Source organism: Pristiophorus japonicus, unplaced genomic scaffold (assembly GCF_044704955.1).
Source record: "Pristiophorus japonicus isolate sPriJap1 unplaced genomic scaffold, sPriJap1.hap1 HAP1_SCAFFOLD_42, whole genome shotgun sequence".
Taxonomy (NCBI): domain Eukaryota; kingdom Metazoa; phylum Chordata; class Chondrichthyes; family Pristiophoridae; genus Pristiophorus; species Pristiophorus japonicus.
This window is the reverse complement of record NW_027254090.1, coordinates 2,541,613-2,567,142: the sequence shown is the minus strand read 5'-3', so window position 1 is coordinate 2,567,142 and position 25,530 is coordinate 2,541,613. Positions and strand designations below refer to the sequence as shown.

At 46.8% G+C, this 25,530-nt stretch overlaps 3 non-coding genes across 3 annotated transcripts; all 3 read right to left on the bottom strand.

The window, feature by feature from the left end:
• Positions 1-604: 604 nt before the first annotated feature.
• trnav-uac (transfer RNA valine (anticodon UAC)) lies at positions 605-677 on the bottom strand. The gene has a single exon. It is a non-coding gene; the product is annotated as a tRNA-Val (tRNA).
• A 3,856-nt stretch (positions 678-4,533) lies between these two features.
• trnav-cac (transfer RNA valine (anticodon CAC)) lies at positions 4,534-4,606 on the bottom strand. Its single transcript has one exon. It is a non-coding gene; the product is annotated as a tRNA-Val (tRNA).
• A 17,508-nt stretch (positions 4,607-22,114) lies between these two features.
• Positions 22,115-22,193, bottom strand: trnak-uuu (transfer RNA lysine (anticodon UUU)). Its single transcript has one exon. It is a non-coding gene; the product is annotated as a tRNA-Lys (tRNA).
• Positions 22,194-25,530: the final 3,337 nt, after the last annotated feature.

Genomic DNA, 25,530 nt, shown 5'->3' with positions numbered 1-25,530 from the left:
GTTCAAACTCTTCATTGCCGATGACACCACGAATCTGGGGCAACTTTTATCAAATTTAACAGCACCGGTTATTCCTACCGTGCACACAATATACAATCAGTAGTGAAGATAAAATCCCACTATGCGTATTTTCAGATTCAACGCAGTAGGATTTCAAATAAAGTGAAAGAATTTTACACTGAAAAGATTTGGATGTGTTCCTTGTATTTGTGTCTTTAATTAAACTTTTGACGTCTGACTCCCGTTCATGCCACTGCTGAATAAGAAAGGAGGGTTTGACATTGACCAGACTGCACTGCCCCTGATATTTGTGAGCTCATCCTTTGTATTCAGTGGTTTCTCGCTCTTTGATGGGCTGCATTGCAGCGGATATCACGTTGGCCTCACACGCGAAAGGTCCTCGGTGGATCCGTTTTCTGTCACTCAAAGTTATCTATTTATTAAAGTGAAATAAAAAGCAATTAAGGAACAAGGGAGCCCTTTTGCCAGGAGAATAAATAGCAAATAAAAACAGCAAATGTTGGAAATCTCAGCAGGTCAGGCAGCATTTGCAGGGAGACGAAACTCGCCTCCGATTGTTCATCCATAGCAAGTTTAAACATAATGTTTCCAGCCAGGATCGAACCAGGGACCTTTTGCGTGTAAAGCAAACGTGATAACCACTGCACTACAGAAACCTCTGGTACAGCCGCCCCAACAGAGGGGAGCTGACCAGTGAGCTCCCTCTGTGCTGATCGGGAATGTGTTGGCTCACCTTCAACAACTTCTGTCCCACACTGAAAGTTCTCAATCCTTCTCCTCCGCTGCCTTTTACAGAAATGTCACGGATCACCCAGCCTCCGTGTTCACTTCCACATCCTCCCAGTGGGGCCGCAGAGGATCCTGCCGTCTCCCCGCGATCAGCTAACTCAACCAGTTTACAAAATTAAACCCCGAACACGTGCCCGGCAAAGGGCAGGGGAAGCCAGATAGTCTGTAAGCTCAGTCTATCACAGAAAGTATAGGTATTCATGGTGATTACAGCAATTAATAATCGTCTCACAGACCTCAATAATTTTTATGCGATGAATTGATCGAGGATGGAAACCAGTTTAGAGCGCCAGGTCTTAACACCTTGACCACCAGAGAACAGATATGATACATGTCAATATATTTATATATATTTATATATGAACCTGAATGTCAATGGCTAGCTACCGAGACCTCGTGGTGCCCACGGTAGTGTGTCTAAACTTGAGTGAGAGAAATTGTTCCACAGTGACACCTGTCATGTGTTCTACATGGTTACTGCTTGTACTATTATAAGGTGTGCACCAGAGGGCACTGCAGTTGGAGACTTTTAGCTTGGCCTAGTGTAAAAGGCAGGCCACCAGGTGTGATCCTCACTCTGGTTATCAATAAAGGACACATTGTCTCGTAGAGTCATCATCAGAGCATCTGAAGGTATAACAATTGGCGACGAGATTCCAGATCTTCTCACGAAAATGGCTAATCTTGGCAAGTTGCAGCATTTTGCTGATGGTGATGTATGGGAAGCCTTTGTGGAGAGGCTTGTCCATTTCTTCACAGCAAACGACCCGGCCACACTGGCTGATAAGTACAGAGCTATCCTGCGAACCAGTTGTGGGCCCACGGTCTGTGTCCTCGTCAGGGATTTGCTGGCACCAATGAAGACAACGACCAAGGCGTACGAGGAGCTTGTAATACTGATCCAAGAACAACTCAAGCCCAAAGAGATCATCCTCACAGCCAGACAGCGGTTTTATACACACCGACGACTCGAAGGCGAGGAGATCACGAAATATGCTGCAGACCTCAGGAGGCATTCGACACCGTGGGATTTTGGTGCCCACCTCACTGAAGCACTGCGGGATATGTTTGTCATCGGATTCGGCAACGAGGGCCTTCTTCATAAGCTACTGTCAGCAGATACCACAGTCACACTGCAGAAGGCCATCTCCATGAGCCAAGCATTCATGACCTCGACCTGTGGCTCTAGGCAGATGACTCATCCTCAGGACTCAAACCCGGCAAGTACTGTGCACAGAGTGGAGCCTTTTAGAGGCTGGACTCTAGAACGTGAACCTTCTCAGGGGAGAGAGAACATGCCCCCGAGTCCCTTAACTCAATGTCCATGGTCAGATCAGCCATGACCTTATTGAATGGCAGAGCAGGATCGAGGGGCCGAATGGCCGACTCCTGTTCCTATTTCTTATGTTCTTTTGTTAATCATTTAAGGAGCTTGAATCATTGATGAAGTTTTCTCCCCTATCTGACATTACACACTCTGTATTTCGGAGACTGGTTTAAAATGTTCAGTGCTCATGCGACAAGGAACCTGGGGCGAATTTTGTTCAATTTATTTCACAGCAAAAGTAGTCTCCAAAATAATGTTTCTACACGGGTTCAAACCGGGGACATTTCACGTGTGGTTCTCCAAGGTGGTGGAGGTTGTGCTCGAGTTTAAAATGGTGCATTCGATCCACTTTGAAAATGCATCTACTACTACGAGGAACATTTTGCCCATGAATGGGCCCGCATAATCTATGTGCACCCGCGACCACGGTTTGGTAGGCCAGGGCCAGGGGCTCAGTGGAGCCTCCCTGGGGGCATTGCTGAGCTGGGCACAAATAGTGCACCTTCGGACGCAGAGCTCCAAGTCCGCGTCAATACCACGCCACCAGACATGGGATCTGGCTCTGGCCTTCATGAGAACGATCCCCGGGTGCTCGCGGTGGAGCTACCGGACAAATGCCTCTCTGCCTCGCAGAGGCATGACTACTCGGCTGCCACACATCAGGCAGTCTGCTTGTAGTGATAGCTCATGCATGCTCCTGTGAAAGGGTTTTAATTGCTCGGGGCAGGCATCACGAGCCTCTGCCCAGTCACCGGTTAGGACACATCTTTTTTCTAAGGATAACGTGGGGTTGCTGGCCGTCCAGGCTCTGATTTGTTGAGCTGTTAGGAGTGAACCTGTGGACTCAAAGGCATTGATTGCCATGACTATCTCACAGTCCTGTTCGTCAGACCCTTCCGTGGTCGCCAGGGGTAGCATGCTGAGCGCGTCGGAACAGTTGTCTGTGCCTAGTCTGTGCCTTATGGTATAGTCGTAGGACGCCAGCATGATTGCCCACCGTTGAATTCGCGCCGAGGCGTTGCCGTTTATTGCCTTACAGAAACTTCTGGTACAACAGCCCCAACAGAGGGGAGCTGACCAGTGAGCTCCCTCTGTGCTGATCGGGAATGTGTTGGCTCACCTTAAACAACTTCTGTCCCACACTGAGGGCCCAAGTTTCGGGTGGAGTTGCTCCTAGTTTTTTGGAGCAACTAGTCTACTTTGGAGAATGTTAGAAATTGCAATTCTCGGATATTAGTTTGCTCCAGTTCTACTGAGTTAGTTGAGGTTGGCTTCAGGTAAGGAATTTTTTTTCAAAAAGGGGCGTGTCCAGCCACTCAGGCCTGTTTTGCAAGTTTCGGCAGTGAAAACTTAATACAAACTAACGTCGGCTGGAGTAAGTGCCCACTTTTGTAAGTTCAGAACAACCTTACCTAGAGGTAAGCTCAGTGCAGGCACAGCCAGATAGGGGGTGGGAATTAAACACAAAAAGGACTGAAGCTTTAAACACATCACTTAAAATGTCCAAAAACCTCTTTTGATGATATCTTGCCTTATCTCTGCTGAATGAGGAAAGTTGCTTCTCTTTTTATAAATAAACAAGTGTAACCTCACGGCTGAGGCAGGCACATTCCGGCTGCTTTCAGATGAGCTGTGAGGGATTATTTAAGGGTACGACGGCCCTGTAGCCCCCCACACCAGGATATCCTCTCCCCCGGGGATTTCCTCAGCTTGTGCTCGGGATACGGGGAGCTTTGGCCCGGGTCCGAGTTAGCTTGCATCCCAGGGATGGACAATAACCCTCTGAGCTCTGGAACTGGGAAGAGCGAATAACTAATGAGTTGTTTGTGGGTTTGAAATGCGGCTTAGATCTGCTGGTATTAACCGAGGCAGGGGCTGTGAGACATTGCATTGTGTTCAGGTTTAATCACAGCAATATCCGCAGTCAGGAGCTGAAAGGAACAAGAGCTGAAAAAACACAAGACAAAGCTTAAGAAATGTCAGCAATTGTGGTAAACTCTTTAATGTGTTTCCTGCTGGTTCAGTGGTGCGGCGCTCACAGAGGGAGCCCGGATTCAGAAAGTAACTATTTCATACAAAATCTTTAAAATAATGACATGCAACGAATTAAACTGTGTGTCGGGGGATGGGGATGGGTGAAGATTATTTGTTTTATTCCCCATTCATTAACCGACAGCGTTGTTTTGTAGAATTGTTACTGAGGGTCAGTGGAAACTTCAATAACTGAACTTTAATCATTCAAGGATTTTGAATCATTGATGAAGTTTTCTCCTTTTTCTGACTTTACACACTCTGCATTTAGGAGACTGGTTTAAAATGTTCAGTGCTCATGCGACAAGGAACCTGGGGCGACTTTTGTTCAATTTATTTCACAGCAAGAATAGTCTCCAAAATAATGTTTCTGCCCGGGCTCGAACCGGGGACCTTTCGCGTGTGAGGCGAACGTGATAACTGCTACACTACACAAACGCTGCGGTTCAGGTAATCTCAGGAATATAACCAGAGCTTTAACCTACACAGCTGGCCGATACTTCAGGAGTTTGTTTTACGAGAATAGAATGACGGTGCTATATTAAGGAAGGCTGTGAGTGTGGCAGGAATTGATCTCGTCTTTCCCAGACTTTACACATAGGAACAGGAGATGGCCATTTAGCAGCGCGTGGTTAGGATCTGGAATGCACGGCTTGAAAGGGCGGTGGAGGAAGACTCAACCTTATCTTTCAGAAGGGAGTTGTATAAGTGTCTGAAGGAAAAACAATTGCAAGGCTACGGTGGAAGGGCGGGGGAGTGGGACTCTCTGAGAGTCGGCACAGGCTCGATTGGCCGAATGGCCTTCCTTGCTGTAACCATTCCATGATTCGATAAGTTAGTGGCACATTTCATAGTGTGGGTGGGAGCACAACATTGCAAAGGGACATGGATTGAGTCGGTAAAACTAGAGGCATCTGATTCAGGAGATTCGCGGGGTGCGGAAATTCAGGTGTTTATTGACTTTGAAAGGAACATTTTTGCTTTGTGCCGTTGCGGACATTGAAATATTTGTGAAAGGAATTTTTTGCAGAAAGGGATGCAGCATTTAACCTTCTGTCTTAACACTTCTTTCAGGATGTCAGCTCACATTTCGTTTCGATGTTATTCTTCCAGAATTGCGATTTTCTTTGGTGTTTCACAATTACCGGACCCTTGCTCTAAAGTCAGTCTCACTGTTTCCCCAGTCTCCTGTTGATGTTATCAGCAATGAACATTTTGACCCAGACCCCGAAAGCACAGTGTGTAAAATGGTTTATGGTTTCAGAGTTCACTTGCAGAGCACAGAAGAAATAATTCAATTATGGAGTTCCTTCAGTAGGCATTTCTTTAATTGTGCAAAAGAAGATTGTGGGTTAATTAATGATGATTTTCCATGAAAGCAACATAAAATTAAAAGAAATGCAATCGCCCAACATGGGGCTCAAACCCAGGACATTGTAATTAAGAGTCTCATGTTCTCCCGACTGAGCACGCCGGGCTTCTGGCGAATGCTCGATTTTATCGCTCATTCCGGCCAGGCGCCTGTTGGCCACCCGCAGCCTGGATACAGTGACGTCCCAACAGCTCATTGACTGTCGGAGTGGGACTGTGCGGTGCTTCAGAAGACAGGTCGAAAGAGCAAATTCACTGATTCCGTCCCATGTGCTCCTCCGATCAAGAATATCAACACACTAAACATGCTTCAATAATGGTTACACCTGAGCTCCACAGTTGTGCAGTAGTTGGCTCGTTGGTCTAGGGGTATGACTCTCGCTTTGGGGTTGTTACTTGAAATTTGCTGAGAGGTCCCGGGTTCAAATCCTGGATTAGCCCTCAATTTACCCACGAATTTTGAACTTGCATCGAATTTTTGCAAAGAAGGACTTGCATTTCGACAGCACCTTTCAGGAAATCATGACGCCCCAAAGCGCTTTACAGCCGTTGAGTTACGTTGGAGTTTGGGGAAAGATGTGCTCGATTCAACCCACACGAACTGCAACTCTTTGCGAAGGAGTTCGGTACAAAGAATCAGGTATCTCAGCGAATTGGTTTTTCTATGAATGAGTTCTGCTTGTACCTGCATTCAAGCTTGAAACAGCAACTGGGCTTCATCTCACGGGAGCAGCGTGTAGCGGATAGTGAGTAGGTGACCAGGTTGATGTGCGCCGCTTTCAATCTTTGAAATTTCACCAAACAAAGATACGGCGAATCCAACTGTCCCTGTCAAGCGACAGATTGAAGGGATCGGTGCACCAAACAGAGCTGGAACACGCGCAGTGCAGTAATATGGTCCGCAACATTAAATGTCAGAGTTATTAAGCAGACAATAATAAAACATACACTTAACAACAATACTTACACCCAAACCTTGCGAATGTTCGCCGAAGAACTCAAACCCGTTACAGTTCCCAGCTCGGTGTACAAATTGATCAAAAATTAATCGGATTCTAAACTATCTGTTCCAAATGCCACATTTTATATCTTTTCCTTACCCCTGCTACGTGACAATTTAAATTTTTAATAGTATTACCTAACACAAGTGCCCAACTTCTGATGGAAGGTCATTAACCTGAAACGTTAACTCTGTTTCTCTCTCCACAGATGCTGCCTGACCTGCTCACTGTTACCAGCATTTACTCTTTGTATTCTCCTAACTTATAATCAGAAAATCACTTCCCTTGTCATCTAACTGCACTCCTTCCTGATATGTAGCCTTGTCCTACAAACCAGGCTCCTTTCGGATGATTCAGGCATTCATTGGAATTATAACTTCTGAACGATAACAATTATGTGAATTATGTAACTATGTAATACTTGCCACCAGAGTGCGCGACTGTTGGAGTCCTAATGGTCACCTGCCCACACGTGCAGGGCCAGAATAAAAGGTCGGCTGCCAAGTTGGTCAGGCACTCTGGAGTTGTAATAAAGCAGACTAAGTTCACACTAAGTTTAGCTCACAGTACTCAGCCTCGGGGAGTTCTTCTCTACACAACAATTGGCGACGAGTAACAGAATACGAACCTTCAAACAACCATGGCTGCCGTTGGAATATTAGAGAGATCCGTAGAGGGTGATGATTGGGAAGCCTTCGTCGAGCAGCTCGACCAGTACTTTGTGGCCAACGAGCTGGAAGGAGACACTAACGTGGCCAAGCAAAGGGTGGTTCTCGTCACCGTCTGTGGGCCTAAAATATACAGCCTCATCAAGATTCTGCTCACACCGACAAAACCAACGGAGAAGGAATATTCAGAGTTGTGCACACTGGTTTGGGACTACCTCAAGCCGAAGGAGAGTATCCTCATGGCCAGATATCGTTTTTACACGCACCATCGCTCCGGGGACCAGGATCTGGCGGATTATGTCACCGACCTGAGACACCTCGCGGGACCTTGCCGCGTTGGGGCAAATGCTGTGGGAGTTTTACGTGCTGGGCATCAGCCACGAGATCATTCTTTGAAAGCTGTTGGCTGCTGAAATCCGAGAACTGAGCAGGGCCATCGCGATCGCCCAGGCATGCATGGCCACAGACGATAACACCAAACAGATATCTTCTCAACATCGAAGCTCACCGGCAAGTACTATGCATAAAATGATGTCGCTAGCCGGCCGAACTGCATATGGCAGGGTCGATACGTCTGTGGGTGCAAGACCTGTGATGACTCAGTGTGCGCCATCGGGGGTAAATGTGAATCTATTAGCACCGTGTTGGTGCTGCGGGGGTAATCCTCGGGCCCATCAATGTCGATTCAAGCACTCCGTGTGCAAAGGCTGCACAACGATGGGGTAACTCCACTGAATGTGCAAACGTGCTGTGACATACCACGTGGCTGAGGATGATCGATCCGGCAAGTGAACCCAAGGAACAAGGACTCCCAGGTGCAGGTGGGGATGTAGCATTTTATCAGGGAGGCTTTGAAGGTGTGCCCGAAACGTTTCCTTTGGCCACCTGTGGCTCGCTTACCGTGTCGGAGTCCTGAGTAGAGCGCTTGCTTAGGGAGTCTCATGTTCGGCATGTGGACAATGTGGCCCGCCCAGGGAGCTTGTCGAGTGTGGTCAGTGCTTCAATGCTGGTGATGTTGGCCTGAGCAAGAACACTGATGTTGGTGCGTCTGTCCTCCCAGGGGATTTGCAGTATCTTGCGGAGACAGCCCTGGTGGTACTTGTCCAGTGATTTGAGATGTCTGCTGTATATAGTCCATGTCTCGGAGTCATATCGCGGTGCAGGTATCACCACCGCCCTGTAGACCATAAGCCTGATGGCAGATTTGAGGTCCTGGTCTTCAAACACTCTCCTCCTCAGGTGATCGAAGGCTGTGCTGGCACACTGGAGGCGGTGTTGGACTTCGTCATCGATGTCTGCCATTGCTGATAGTAGATTCCCGAGGCGTGGAAAAGGTTCCCGAGGCGTGGAAAAGGCACTTACAGCCTTCCGAAATATAGCACCCTTATTCTATTCTCTGAAAACAAGCTCCTGAATTCTCGGCTAGCTGTGTAGGTTAGAGCTGTGGCTTTATCCTCAGATAGATTCGACCACAGTGTTTCCGTAGTGCAGTAGTTATCACATTCGCCTCACACACGAAAGGTCCCCGGTCCGAAACCGGGCGGAAAGATCTTGAAAACTTGAATATGGGCCGAATACCTGACTCCTGTTCTTAACTCTTACGTTCATCTGATCTCTTGACCTTTCACAGGAGATCAAACTCTCCTCTGAACAAGCAGGAGAAAGCTCCAGAAAATATTTCCCCCCCGAGGTGCTTTCGCGTGTGAGGCGAACGTGTTAACCATTACACTGCGGAAACATCTCCAATTTCAGCACCAGATTACCAAAATTAAACGCAATGAGATCGGGATAAAAGTTCCTCACATGCTCAGAGCAAAATATATGATTGATGGTCGACAGAAGAATGATCAAACTTCAGCACCAGGTAAGACGGAAATGTTCAGCGAGCAGGTGGACTGCTGAATCGCACTTTTAAGGAGTTGGTGGTGACAAAACAAATGGGTTTCGCTTAATGATTAAATGGGACATGAACCCACATCTCCAGAGGAGAACAGTAAAGTGAACACAACACCTTACACGGCTCGGCCATCCTGACTATTCAGTGCTGTGTGTGGCCACCTGCAGGTTGATTTTGTACTTTTGTATCCTGTCACATGAAATAAACGAGGGCAGCAGGCGTATCTCTGCCTGACACCGGGGAAACAGTGAGATAGACCTTGGAGCAAGGGTTTGGTTATTTCGACACAGCAAAGGAAATATTAATTCTGGAAGAACAATATCCAAAAGAACAATGACCAGTGAGCTCCCTCTGTGCTGACTGGGAATGTGTTGGCTCACCTTGAACAACTTCTGTCCCACACTGAAAGTTCTCAATCCTTCTCCTCCGCTGCCCTTTACAGAAATGTCACCAATCACCCAGCCACCGTGTTCACTTCCTCACAGTGGGGCCACAGAGGCTCCTACCATCTCCCTGCGATCAGCGAACTCACCGAGTTTACAAAATTATACCTCGAACACGTGCTTGGCAAAGGGCTGGAGAAGCCAGATAGTCTGTAAGGTCGGTCTATCACAGAAATTATTGGTATTCATGGTGATTACAGCAATTATTAATCGTCTCACAGAACTCAATTATTTTTATGCGATGAATTGATCGAGGATTGAAACCAGGTTAGTGCGCTGGATCTTAACCCCTTGACCACCAGGGAACAGTTATGATACATGTCGATATAGTTATATATATTTATATATGAACCTGAATGTCAATGACTACCTAACTAGACCTCGTGGTGCCCACGGTAGTGTGTCTAAGTTTGAGTGAGGGAAACGGTTCCACAGTGACACCTGTCATGTGTCCTACATGGTTATTGCTTGTACTATTGCAAGTTGTGCACCAGAGGTAACTGCAGTGGGAGGCTTGTAGCTTACCTGTTCAGGTGTGCCTGGCCTGGAATAAAAGGCAAGCCATCATGTGTGATCCTCACTCTGTGGTTATCAATAAAGGACGAAGGTCACTACAGTTCAAGCACTACACATTGTCTCGTGGAGTCATTATCAGAGCATTTGAAGGTATAACAATTGGCGACGCGATTACGGACCTTCACACGAAAATGGCTAACGTTGGTACGTTGCAGCAGTTCGCCGATGGTGATGATTGGGAAGCCTTTGTGGAGAGGCTTGTCCATTTCTTCACAGCAAACTACCTGGCAGGTGACAACACGGTCACACTGGCTGATACGTGCAGAGCTATCCTGCTAACCAGTTGTGGGCCCACCGTCTACGGCCTCGTCAGGGACTTGCTGGCACCAGCGAAGACAATGACCAAGATGTACGAGGAGCTTGTAACACTGATCCAAGAACAAATCAAGCCCAAAGAGAGCATCCTTACAGACAGACAGCGGTTTTATGCACACCGACGGCCCGAAGGCCAAGAGATCACGAAATATGCTGCAGACCTCAGGAGGCATTCGGCACCGTGGGATTTTGGTGACCACCTCACCGAAGCACTGCGGGATATCTTTTTCATCGGAATCGGCCACGAGGGCCTTCTTCATAAGCTACTGTCAGGAGATACCACAGTCACACTGCAGAAGGCCATCTCCGTGAGCCAAGCATTCATGACCTCAACCTGTGGCTCTAGGCGGATGACTCATCCTCAGGACTCAAACCCGGCAAGTACTGTGCACAGAGTGGTGCCTTTTAGAGGCTGGACTGTAGAACGTGAACCTTCTCAGGGGAGAGAGAACATGCCCCCGAGTCCCTTAACTCAATGTCCATGGTCAGATCAGCCATGATCTTATTGAATGGCAGAGCAGGATCGAGGGGCCGAATGGCCGACTCATTTTCCTATTTATTCTGTTCTTTTGTTAATCATTTAAGGAGCTTGAATTATTGATGAAGTTTTCTACGCTATCTGACATTACCAACTCTGTATTTCGGAGACTGGTTTAAAATTTTCAGTGCTCATGCGACAAGGAACCTGGGGCGAATTTTGTTCAATTTATTTCACAGCAAATGTAGTCTTAAAATAATGTTTCTACACGGGTTCAAACCGGGGACCTTTCACGTGTGGTTCTCCAAGTGGTGGTGGTTGTGCTCGAGTTTAAAATGGTGCATTCGATCCACTTTGAAAATGCATCTACAACTACGAGGAACATTTTGCCCATGAATGGGCCCGCATAGTCTACGTGCACCCGCGACCACGGTTTGGTAGGCCAGGGCCAGGGGCTCAGTGGAGCCTCCCTGGGGGCATTGCTGAGCTGGGCACAAATAGTGCACCTTCGGACGCAGAGCTCCAGGTCCGCGTCAATACCAGGCCACCAGACGTGGGATCTGGCTATGGCCTTCATGAGAACAATCCCCGGGTGCTCGCGGTGGAGCTGCCAGACAAATGCCTCTCTGCCTCGCAGAGGCATGACTACTCGACTGCCCCAAATCAGGCAGTCTGCTTGAAGTGATAGCTCATGCATGCCCCTATGAAAGGGTTTTAATTTCTCAGGGCAGGCATCACGAGCCTCTGCCCAGTCACCGGTTAGGACACATATTTTTACTAAGGATAACGTGGGGTTGCTGGCCGTCCAGGCTCTGATTTGGTGAGCTGTTATGGGCGAACCTGTGGACTCAAAGGCATTGATTGCCATGACTATCTCACAGTCCTGTTCGTCAGACCCTTCCGTGGTGGCCAGGGTAGCATGCTGAGCGCGTCGGAACAGTTGTCTGTGCCTGGTCTGTGCCTTATGGTATAGTCGTAGGACGCCAGCATGAGTGCCCACCGTTGAATTTGCGCCAAGGCGTTGCCGTTTATTGCCTTACAGAAACTTCTGGTACAACAGCCCCAACAGAGGGGAGCTGACCAGTGAGCTCTCTCTGTGCTGATCGAAAATGTATTGGCTCACCTTAAACAACTTCTGTCCCACACTGAGGGCCCAAGTTTCGGGTGGAGTTGCTCCTAGTTTTTTGGAGCAACTAGTTTACTTTGGAGAATGTTAGAAATTGCAATTCTCGGATATTAGTTTGCTCCAGTTCAACTGAGTTCGTTGAGGTTGGCTTCAGGTAAGGTATTTTTTTTCAAAAGGGGGTGTGTCCAGCCACTCAAGCCTGTTTTGCAAGATTCGACAGTGAAAACTTACTACAAACTAACTCCGGCTGGAGTAAGTGCCCACTTTTGTAAGTTCAGAACAACCTTACCTAGAGGTAAGCTCAGTGCAGGCACAGCCAGAGTGGGGGTGGGAATTAAACACAAAAAGGACTGAAGCATTAAACACATCACTTAAAATGCCTAAAAACCTCTTTTGTTGATATCTTGCCTTATATTTGCTGAATGAGGATAGTTGCTTCTCTTTTTATAAATAAACAAGTGTTACCTCACGGCTGAGGCAGGCACATTCCGGCTGCTTTCAGATGAGCTGTGAGAGAATATTTAAGAGTCCGAGGGTCCTGCAGCCCCACGCAATAGGATATCCTCTCCCCCGGAGTTTTCCTCAGCGTGTGCTCGGTGTACGGGGAGCTTTGGCCTGGCTCTGAGGTAGCTTGCATCTCAGGGATGGACAATAACTCTCTGAGCTCTGGAACTGGGAAGAGCGAATAACTGATGAGTTGTTTGTGGGTTTGAAATGCGGCTTAGATCTGCTGGTATTAACCGAGGCAGGGACTGTGAGACATTGCATTGTGTTCAGGTTTAATCACAGCAATATCCGCAGTCAGGAGCTGAAAAGGACGAATAGCTGAAAAAACACAAGAAAAAAGCTTAAGAAATGTCAGCAATTGTTATCAACTATTTAATGTGTTTCCTGTTCGTTTAGTGGTGCGGCGCTCACAGAGGGATCCCGGAATCAGAAAGTAACTCTTTCATTCAAAATCTTTAAAATAATGACATGCAACGAATTAAACTCTGTGTCGGGGGATGGGGATGGGTGAAGATTATTTGTTTTATTCCCCATTCATTAACCGACAGCGTTGTTTTGTAGAAACGTTATCGAGGGACAGTGGAAACTTCAATAACTGAACTTAAATTATTTAAGGATTTTGAATCATTGATGAAGTTTTCTCCCCTATCTGACTTTACACACTCTGCATTTAGGAGACTGGTTTAAAATGTTCAGTGCTCATGCGACAAGGAACCTGGGGCGACTTTTGTTCAATTTATTTCACAGCAAAAATATTCTCCAAAATAATGTTTCTGCATGGGCTTGAACCAGGGAACTTTACGCGTGTGAGGCGAACGTGATAACCGCTACACTACAGAAACGCTGTGGTTCAAGTAATCTCAGGAATATAACCAGAGCTTTAACCTACACAGCTGGCCGATACTTCAGGAGCTGGTTTTACGAGAATAGAATGACGGTGCTGTATTTAGCCAGGCTGTTAGTGTGGCAGGAATTGATCTCGTGCTTCCAAGACTTTACACATAGGAACAGGAGATGGCCATTTAGCAGCGAGTGGTCAGGATCTGGAATGCACGGCTTGAAAGGGCGGTGGAGGAAGAATCAATCTTATCTTTCAGACGGGAGTTGGATAAGTGTCTGAAGGAAAACAATTGCAGGGCTACGGGGGAAGGGCGGGGGAGTGGGACTCTCTGAGAGTCGGCACGGGCTCGATTGGCCGAATGGCCTTCCGTGCTGTAACCATTCCATGATTCGATAAGTTAGTGGCACGTTTCATAGTGTGGGTGGGAGCACAACATTGCAAAGGGACATGGATTGAGTCGGTAAAACTAGAGGCAAATGATTCAGGAGATTCGCGGGGTGCGGAAATTCAGGTGTTTATTGACTTTGAAAGGAACATTTTTGCTTTGTACCGTTTCGGACATTGAAATATTTGTGAAAGGAATTTTTTGCAGAAAGGGATGCAGCATTTAACCTTCTGCCTTAACACTTCTTTCAGGGTGTCAGCTCACATTTCGTTTCGATGTTATTCTTCCAGAGTTGCTATTTCCTTTATGCTTCACAATAACCAGACCCTTGCTCTAAAGTCAGTCTCACTTTTTCCCCAGTCTTCTGTTGATGTTATCAGCAATGAACATTTTGACCCACACCCCGAAAGCACAGTGTGTAAAATGGTTTATGGTTTCAGAGTTCACTTGCAGAGCAGAGAAGAAATGATTCAATGATGGAGTTCCTTCAGTTAGCATTTCTTTAATTGTGCAAAAGAAGATTGTGGGTTAATTAATGATGATTTTCCATGAAAGCAACATAAAATTAAAAGAAATGCAATCGCCCAACATGGGGCTCAAATCCAGGACCTTGTAATTAAGAGTCTCATGTTCTACCGACTGAGCACGCCGGGCTTCTGGCTGACGCTAGATTTTATGGCTCATTGCAGCCAGGCGCCTGTTGGCCACCTGCAGCCTGGATACAGTAACGTCCCAACAGCTCATTGACAGTCGGAGTGGGACTGTGCGGTGCTTCAGAAGACAGGTCGAAAAAGCAAATTCACTGATTCCGTCCCATGTGCTCCTCTGATCAAGAATAGCAGAACACTAAACATGCTTCAATAATGGTTACACCTGAACTCCACAGTTGCTCAGTAGTTGGCTCGTTGGTCTAGGGATAATGATTCTCGCTTTGGGGTTGTTACTTGAAATTTGCGAGAGGTCCCGGGTTCGAATCCTGCATTAGCCCTCAATTTACCCACGAATTTTTAACTTGCATCGAATTTTTGCAAAGAAGGACTTGCATTTCGACAGCGGCTTTCAGGAACTCATGACGCCCCAAAGCGCTTTACAGCCGTTGAGTTATGTTTGAAGTGTTGGAGTGTGGGGAAAGATGTGCCCGAATTAACCCACACGCACTGCAACTCTTTGCGAAGGAGTTCGGTGCAAAGAATCAGGTATCTCAGGGACTTGGCCTTTCTGTGAATGAGTTCTGCTTGTACCTGCATTCAAGCTTGAAACAGCAACTGGGCTTCATCTCACGGGAGCAGCGTGTAGCGGATAGTGAGTAGGTGACCAGGTTGATGTGCGCCGCTTTCAATCTTTGAAATTTCACCAAAAAAATATACGTTGAATCCAACTGTCCTAGTCAAGCAACAGATTGAAGGTATTGGTGTTTCAAACAGAGCTGGAACACGCGCAGTGCAGTAATATGGTATGCAACATTAAATGTCAGAGTTATTAAACAGACAATAATTAAACATACACTTAACAACAGTACTTACACTCAAACCTTGCGAATGTTTCCGAAGAACTCAAACACGTTACAGTTCCCAGCTCGGTGTACAAATTGATCAAAAATTAATCGGATTCTAAACTATCTGTTCCAAATGCCACATTTTATATATTTTCCTTATCCCTGCTACGTGACAATTTAAATTTTTAATAGTATTACCTAACACAAGTGCCCAACTTCTGATGGAAGGTCATTAACCTGAAACGTTAACTCTGTTTCTCTCTCCACAGATGCTGCCTGACCTGCTCAGTGTTACCAGCATTTACTCTTTTTATTCTCCTAACTTATAATCAGAAAATCACTTCCCTTGTCATCTAACTACACTCCTTCCTGATATGTAGCCTTGTCCTACAAACCAGGCTCCTTTCGGATGATTCAGGCATTCATTGGAATTATAACTTCTGAACGATAACAATTATGTGAATTATGTAACTATGTAATACTTGCCACCAGAGGGCGCGACTGTTGGAGTCCTAATGGTCACCTGACCACACGTGCAGGGCCAGTATAAACGGTCGGCTGCCATGTTGTTCAGGCACTCTGGAGTTGTAATAAAGAAGACTAAGATCACACTAAGTTTAGCTCACAGTACTCAGCCTCGGGGAGTTCTTCTCTACACAACAATTGGCGACGAGTAACAGAATACGAACCTTCACACAACCATGGCTGCCGTTGGAATATTAGAGAGATCCGTAGAGGGTGATGATTGGGAAGCCTTCGTCGAGCAGCTCGACCAGTACTTTGTGGGCAACGAGATGGAAGGAGACACTAACGTGGCCAAGCACAGGGCGGTTCTCATCACCATCTGTGGGCCTAAAATATACAGCCTCATCAAGAATCTGCTCACACCGACAAAACCAACGGAGAAGGAATATTCAGAGTTGTGCACACTCATTTGGGACTACCTCAAGCCGAAGGAGAGTATCCTCATGGCCAGATATCGTTTTGACACGCACCATCGCTCCGGGGACCAGGACCTGGCGGATTATGTCACCGACCTGAGACACCTCGCGGACCTTGCTGCATTGGGGCAAATGCTGTGGGACTTTTACGTGCTGGGCATCAGCCACGAGGTCATTCTTTGAAAGCTGTTGGCTGCTGAAAACCGAGACCTGAGCAGGGCCATCGCGATCGCCCAGGCATGCATGGCCACGGACGATAACACCAAACAGATATCTTCTCAACATCGAAACTCACCGGCAGGTACTGTGCATAAAATGATGTCGCTAGCAGGCCGAACTGCATATGGCAGGGTCGATACGTCTGTGGCTGCAAGACCTGTGATGACTCAGAGTGCGCCATCGTGGGTAAATATGAATCTATTAGCACCGTGTTGGTGCTGCGGGGGTAATCCTCGGGCCCATCAATGTCGATTCAAGCACTACGTGTGCAAAGGCTGCACAACGATGGGGTACCTCCAGTGAATGTGCAAACGTGCTGTGACATACCACGTGGCTGAGGATGATCGATCCGGCACGGATCACGCAGCACAGGCAACTCAACCCAAGGAACAAGGACTCCCAGGTGCAGGTGGGGATGTAGCATTTTATCAGGGAGGCTTTGAGGGTGTGCCCGAAACGTTTCCTTTGGAACCTGAGGCTCGCTTACCATGTCGGAGTTCTGAGTAGAGCGCTTGCTTAGGGAGTCTCATGTTGAGCATGTGGACAATGTGGCCCGCCCAGCGGAGCTTGTCGAGTGTGGTCAGTGCTTCAATGCTGGTGATGTTGCCTGAGCGAGAACACTAATGTTGGTGCGTCTGTCCTCCCAGGGGATTTGCAGGATCTTGCGTAGACAGCCCTGGTGGTATTTGTCCAGTGATTTGAGATGTCTGCTGTATATAGTCCATGTCTCGGAGCCATATCGCGGTGCAGGTATCACCACCGCCCTGTAGACCTTAAGCCTGATGCTAGATTTGAGGTCCTGGTCTTCAAACACTCTCCTCCTCAGGTGATCGAAGGCTGAGCTGGCACACTGGAGGCGGTGTTGGACCTCGTCATCGATGTCTGCCATTGCTGATAGTAGGTTCCCGAGGCGTGGAAAAGGTTCCCGAGGCGTGGAAAAGGCACTTACAGCCTTCCTAAATATCGCACCCTTATTCTATTCTCTTAAAACAAGTTCCTAAATTCTCGGCTAGCTGTGTAGGTTAGAGCTGTGGTTTTATCCTCAGATAGATTCGATCACAGTGTTTCCGTAGTGTAGTAGTTATCACATTCGACTCACACACGAAAGGTCCCCGTTCCGAAACCGGGCGGAAAGACCTTGAAAACTTGAATATGGGCCGAATACCTGACTCCTGTTCCTCACTCTTCCGTTCTTCTGATCTCTTGATCTTTCACAGAAGAACAAACTCTCCTCTGAACATGCATGAGAAAGCTCCAGAAAATATTTCCCCCCGAGGTGCTTTCGCGTGTGAGGCGAACGTGTTAACCGTTACACTGCGGAAACATCTCCACTTTCAGCCCCAGATTACCAAAATTAAACCCAATGAGATCGGCATAAAAGTTCCTCACATGCTCAGAGCAAAATATATGATTGATGGTCGACAGAAGAATGAACAAACTTCAGCACCAGGTCAGACGGAAATGTTAAGCGAGCAGGTGGACTGCTGAATCACACATTTGAGGAGTTGGTGGTGACAAAACAAATGGGTTTCGCTTAATGATTAAATGGGACATGAACCCACATCTCCAGAGGAGAACAGTAACGTGAACACAGCACCTTACACCGCTCGGCCACGCTGACTATTCAGTGCTGTGTGTGGCAACCTGCAGGTTGATTTTGAACTATTGTGTCCTTTCACATGAAATAAACGAGGGCAGCAGGCGTATCTCTGCCTGACACCGGGGAAACAGTGAGACTGACCTTGGAGCAAGGGTTTGGTTATTTCGACACAGCAAAGAAAATATTAATTCTGGAAGGACAATATCCAAAAGAACAATCACCAGTGAGCTCCCTCTGTGCTGAGTGGGAATGTGTTGGCTCACCTTAAACAACTTATGTCCCACACTGAAAGTTCTCAATCCTTCTCCTCCGCTGACCTTTACAGAAATGTTACCAATCACCCAGCCACCGTGTTCACTTCCTCACAATGGGGCCACAGAGTCTCCTACCATCTCCCCGCAATCAGAGAACTCACCCTGTTTACAAAATTATACCTCGAACACGTGCCTGGCAAAGGGCAGGAGAAGCCAGATAGTCTGTAAGCTCGGTCTATCACAGAAAGTATTGGTATTCATGGTGATTACAGCAATTATTAATCGTCTCACAGACCTCAATTATTTTTATGCGATGAATTGATCGAGAATTGAAACCAGGTTAGCTCACTGGATCTTAACCCCTTGACCACCAGGGAACAGTTATGATACATGTCGATACATTTATATATATTTATATATGAACCTGAATGTCAATGGCTACCTACCTAGACCTCGTGGTGCCCACGATAGTGTGTCCAACTTTGAGTGAGAGAAACGGTTCCACAGTGACACCTGTCAGGTGTCCGACATGGTTATTGCTTGAACTATTGCAAGTTGTGCACCAGAGGGCACTGCAGTGGGAGGCTTGTAGCTTACCTGTTCAGGTGTGCCTGGCCTCGTATAAAAGGCAAGCCATCAGGTGTGATGCTCACTCTGTGGTTATCAATAAAGGACGAAGGTCACTACAGTTCAAGCACTACACATTGTCTCGTGGTGTCATTATCAGAGCATCTGAAGGTGTAACAATTGGCGACGCGATTACGGACCTTCACACGAAAATGGCTAAACTTGGTACGTTGCAACAGTTCGCCGATGGTGATGATTGGGAAGCCTTTGTGGAGTGGCTTGTCCATTTCTTCACAGCAAACTATCTGGCAGGTGACAACCCGGACACACTGGCTGATAAGTGCAAAGCTATCCTGCTAACCAGTTGTGGGCCCACCTTCTACGGCCTCGTCAGGGACTTGCTGGCACCAGCGAAGACGATGACCAAGATTTACGAGGAGCTTGTAACACTGATCCAAGAACAACTCAAGCCCAAAGAGAGCATCTTCACAGCCAGACAGCGGTTTTATACACACCGACGGCCCGAAGGCAAGCAGATCACGAAATATGCTGCAGACCTCAGGAGGCTGGCGGCACCGTGGGATTTTGGTGACCACCTCACCGAAGCACTGAGGGATATCTTTGTCATCGGAATCGGCCACGAGGGCCTTCTTCATAAGCTACTCTCAGCGGATACCAAAGTCACACTGCAGAAGGCCATCTCCGTGAGCCAAGCATTCATGACCTCGACCTGTGCCTCTCGGCGGATGACTCATCCTCAGGACTCAAACCCGGCAAGTACTGTGCACAGAGTGGTGCCTTTTAGAGGCTGGACTGTAGAAAGTGAACCTTCTCAGGGGAGAGAGAACAGGCCCCCGAGTCCCTTAACTCAGAATCCATGGTCAGATCAGCCATGATCTTATTGAATGGCAGAGCAAGACCGAGAGGCCGAATAGCCGACTCCTGTTGGTATTTCTTCTGTTCTTATGTTAATCATTTAAAGAGCTTAATCATTGATGAAGTTTTCTCCCCTATCTGACTTTATCCACTCTATGTGTAGGAGACTGGTTTAAAATATTCACTGCTCATGCGACAAGGAACCTTGGGCGACTTTTGTTCAATTTATTTACAACAAAATAGCCTCCAAAATAGTGTTTCCGCTTGGGCTCGAACCAGGGACTTTTCGCGTGTGAGGCGCGTGTGATAACCGCTACACTACAGAAACGGAGTGGTTGAAGTAATCTTAGGAATTTAATCAGAGCTTTAACCTGCACAGCGGGCCGATACTTCAGCAGCTGGATTTCCGAGAATAGAATGACGATGTTGGAGTGGATTTTCAGACAAAGCAAAGCATGATGGGGTAAGCCACCACGAAATGAACTTTGTACCAAGAAGCCTATCTGCTGTCCCTGATATGAACTCTGCAGCAACAAGTGACTCCTGGCCAGGTGCAGGCCACTGTTTCATCGAAAGCTTTTCAACAGAATAACTAACCACAAAAGAAGATAAAGAGGAAGGGCCCGCAAACTCGCACCATGCTATCAGGTTTTACCAGGACTAAAAAGTTGAATGTAAATGAATTGCGTTGCCATATGGATCGATTGGTTGTTTGTAAATTAACTTAAATGATTGTATTCCGCCCCCTGTAAACTGCTTAGAACTCTGCAGCACAAGGCACTCGGGGAGATTGCTGGATCTCAACTCTTCTCCCAGAGCTCTGTTAGCTATAAAGTTGTTTCTCTTACCTTACCAGAGTCTATGTGAATTTATTTTCACCAACAGTGGAAGCAGAGAGGATGTTTAAACCGATGGAGGAGTCTGGAAGTAGGGGCATGATCTTAGAATAAGGGGCCGCCCATTTAAAACTGAGATGAGGAGGAATTTCTTCTCTCAGAGGGCTGTAAATCTGTAGAATTCACTGTTCCAGAGAGCAGTGGAAGCTGGGAAATTGAATATATTTAGGACAGAAATAGACAGTGTCTTAAACAATCAGGGGTTAAGGGGTTATGGGCAGCGGGCGAGGAAGTGGAGCTGAGTCCATGATCGGATCAGCCATGATCTTATTAAATGGTGGAGCAGGCTCGAGGGGCCGCATGGCCGACTCTTGCTCCTATTTCTTATGTTCCTTTGACTAATACACATCAACATCCTGGGCGTCACCATTGACAAAGTAGATGTGGGCAATCCTGGCGAGCTCAGTCTGTAGAGCATGAGATTTTTAATTTTAAGGTCATGTGTTCGAGCCCCACCTTGCGTGAATTATTTTCCTTAAACTTTTATGTTACTTTCACGCGAATTAACCCACACATTCAAAAAGTAGTTAGATTTGTCCCTTATGTCTAAAAGGATCAATGGGTATGGAGAGAAAGCAGGAAAGGGGTACTGAGGGAATGATCAGCTATGATCATAGTGAATGGTGGTGCAGGCTCGAAGGGCCGAATGGCCTACTACTGCACCTATTTTCTCTGTTTCTATGTTTCCCCTTGTGGGGGAATCTAGAACTTGGGAGCACAGTTTCAAAATAAGGGGTTATAAGAACATAAGAAGTCGGAGCAGGAGTAGGCCACATGGTCACTCGATCCTGCTCCACCATTCAATACGATCATGGCTGATCCCCATAACCCCTTATTTGCTGAAGGTTTAAGGGTCGCCCATTTAAAACGGAGATGAGGAGGAATTTCTTCTCTCAGAGGGTGTTGAATCTTTGGAGCTCTCTGCCCCAGAGAGCTGTGGAGGCTGGTTCATTGAATATATTTCAGGTGGAAATGGACAGATTTTTGGACGAGGCCATATGGATTGAATTGGAGAACAGAACAGGGGCAATCACACGACTGGGAATGTACGGGACACCCCCGAACATCCAGAGGGAGATATAAGGTCTGGTTATTGTGATTCAGCAAGGAAACTATCGATCCTGGAGGACACATACTCTGTTCCAAAGGAAACGGACCCAGCCTCTCCAATTGATCAGTTAATTTATGATGTTTTCGCGTGAAAGCAACAGAAAAGTTTAACAAAACTTATTCGCCCAACCCTGAACCCACGACCCTGAGATTAAAAGTCTCAAGCTTTACCGATTGAGCTAGCCTGGCTGGGCAAATGTGGCATCCTTGACGTATGTCAAATATTGTGGGTGGATTAATGATGATTGAAATCATGATTGAGTATCTCACAAACTTGAATTATGGAGTTCATTCAGTTAGCATTTCTTTAATTGTGCAAAAGAAGATTGTGGGTTAATTAATGATGTTTTTCCATGAAAGCTGCATTAAATTAAAATAAATGCAATCCCCTGACGTGGGGCTCGGACCCACGACCCTGAGATTAAAAGTCTCATACTCAACCGACTGAGCTAGTCGGGCTTCCGCCCAATGCAGGTTTTTATCGCTCATTGCAGCCGGGCGCCTGTTGGCTCCGCCCCAGATGTTGAAACTTGCTGTTGAAACTTGTGCAGTGTTTATCACGTTTGCTTTACACGCAAAAGGTCCCTGGTTCAATCCCGGGCAGAAACATTATGTTTAAACTTTCTGTGGATGAACAATCGGAGGCGAGTTTAGTCTCCCGGAAAATGCTGCCTGATCTGCTGAGATTTCCAGCATTTGCTGTTTTTATTTGCTATTTATTCTCCTGGCAAAAGGGCTCCCTTATTCATTAATTGCTCTTTATTTCACTTCAATAAATGGATAACATTGACTGAGAGAAAACGGATCCACCGGGGACCTTTTGCGTGTGAGGCCAACGTGATATCCGCTACACTGCAGCCCATCAAAGGGCGAGAAACCACTGAATATAAAGGATGAGCTGACAAATATCAGGGGCAGTGCAGTCTGGTCAACGTCACACCCTCCTTTCTTATTCAGCAGAGGCATGAACGGGAGTCAGACGCCACAAAGTTTCATTAAAGACACAAATACAAGTAACACTTGTAAATCTTTTCAGTGTAAAATTCTTTCACTTTATTTGAAATCCTATTGCGTTGAATCTGCAAATACGCACGGTGGGATATTATCTTCACTACTGATTGTATTTTGTGTGCACGATAGGAATAACCGGTGCTGTTAAATTTGATAATAAATTTGCCCCAGATCCCTGAAGACTTTGAACCAGAAAGATAAAATACAGTGAGTAAAGTGGGATATGGTTTTCGAGTTAAGATGCAAAGCACAGGACAAATGATTGAAGTATGGACTGTTCCTGCGTTAGCATTTGTTTGATTGTGCAACAGAAGGTGAGGGGTTAATTATTGATGGTTTCCCGTGAAAGCAAGAGAAAAGTTTAAGAAGAAATCATACGGTGCCTGTCAGGTGAGCGCTGCCTGTGATACCTGGTGGGAATGGGAGGAGATTTTAAAGCCCCTTGTATGCAGAACCTTCATATAGTAAAACATCTCCAGTTCACTGTGTAGGTCTCATGGTGCAACGGTAGTGTGTCTGAATCCAGATTCGAAGGTTGTGTGTTCACATCACTTCGGGGTCACTGTTCTCTTGGATATTTTTCTTCCAGAATTATTATTTCCTTGGCTGTTTGGCAATAACCAGACCCTTGCTCCAAGATCTGTCCAACTGTATCCCCGATGTCAGGCAGAGATACGATTTCTGCCCTCATTTATTTCATGTGACAGGACACAAAATTTCAAAATCAACCTGCAGGTGGCCATAGGCAGCACTGAATATTCAGGATGGCCGAGCGGTGTAAGGTGCTGTGTTCAGGTCACTGTTTCCTCTGGAAATGTCGGCTTATGTCCCACTTCTGACATTTCTTATATTTAATCATTAAGCGGAACCCATTTGTTTTGTCACCACCAACTTCTTAAAAGTACGATTCAGCAGTCCACCTGCTCGCTTAACATTTCCGCCTGACCTGGAACTGAAGTTTGTTCATTCTTTTGTAGACCGGCAATCATATATTTTGCCCTCAGCATGTGAGGAACTGTTATCCCGATCTCATTGGGTTTAATTTTGGTAATCTGGTGCTGAAAGTGGAGATGTTTCTGCAGTGTAATGGTTAACACGTTCGCCTCACAAACGAAAACGACTCACAAACGAAAGCACCTCGGGGTGAATTTTTTTCTGGAGCTTTCTCATGCATGTTCAGAGGAGAGTTTGTTCTCCTGTGAAAGGTCAAGAGATCATACGAACGTAAGCGTTAGGAACAGGAGTCAGCCAATCGTCTCATTTTCAAGTTTTCAAGTTCTTTCCGCCCGGTTTCGGACCGGGGACCTTTCGTGTGTGAGGCGAATGTGATATCTACTTCACTACGGAAACACTGTGATATAATCTATCTGAGGATAAAACACAGCTCTAACCTACACAGCTAGCCGAGAATTCAGGAACTTGTTTTAAGAGAATAGAATGAGGGTGCTATATTTAGGAAGGCTGCAAGTGTGGCCTTCGACAGCGTGGACAATTTTCCACGCCGCGGGAACCTACTATCAGCAAGGGCAGACATCGATGACGAGGTCCAACACCGCCTCCAGTGTGACAGCACAGCCTTCGATCACCTGAGGAGGAGAGTGTTTGAAGACCAGGACGTCAAATCTGGCACCAGGCTTATGGTGTGCAGGACGGTGGTGATACCTGCCCCGCAGTATGGCTCCGAGACATGGATTATATACAGCAAACATCTCAAATCGCTGGAGAAATACCACCAGGTTTGTCTCCGCAAGATCCTGCAAATCCCCTGGGAGGACAGACGCACCAACATCAGTGTTCTCGCTCAGGCCAACATCCCCAGCACTGAAGCACTGACCACACTCGACCAGCTCCGCTGGGCGGGCCACATTGTCCACATGCCCGACACGTGACTCCCTAAGCAAGCGCTCTACTCAAAATTCCGACACGGTAAGCGAGCCCCAGGTGAGCAGTGTAATTTATTTCACACTACTGTATATAACTGTACCTTACCATGCTATACATGACTGTAACTAGATATGACCTGTAACCACAAGCATACTTTACCACCAGGGATGCACTTGCAGGAGACACTGCATACCTGTTCCACACAGGTATATAAAGGCAGGTCTCAGGCAAGTGTGGCACTCAAGAGCTGTGAAATAAAGGTGCAGGTCAAGAGTGACCTTGAATTCAGCATGTGCCTCGTGTAAGTCTGTACTGCAGGGTCAGGACTTTAAAGTGGCGATGAGTTACGGGATCACAGAATCCACAGAATGGCTACCAACGGCTCAGATGAGAAATATAATGCTGGAGATAATTGGGAGGACTTTATAGAAAGGCTCCTGCAAAGCTTTGTAACCAAAGACTGGTTATGCGACGATAAGGCAGACAAGAGAAGAGCCCATCTCTTGACCAGCTGTGGCTCGAAAACATACGCCTTAATGAAGGACCTGCTGGCACCCGAGAAACCAGCAAGCAGGTCGTTTGAGGAGTTGAGCACACTGGTGAGAGACCACCTGAAGCAAGCGAGCAGCCTACATATGGCCAGGCACAGGTTCTACAACTACAGACGCTGTGTGGGCCAGAGCATACCCGACTTTGTGGCGGAACTTCGGACGTTGGCTAGTTTATGTGTGTTCTCCAATGAACGAAGGATGGAAGTACTGAGAGACTTTTTTCTTGAAGGAATAGGCCACGCAGGCATATTCCGAAAGCTTATAGAGACCAAGAACTTGACCCTACAGGCAGCAGCACTGATTGCACAGACATTCTTGGCAGCAGAAGAAGAAACAAGGTTGATCTACAC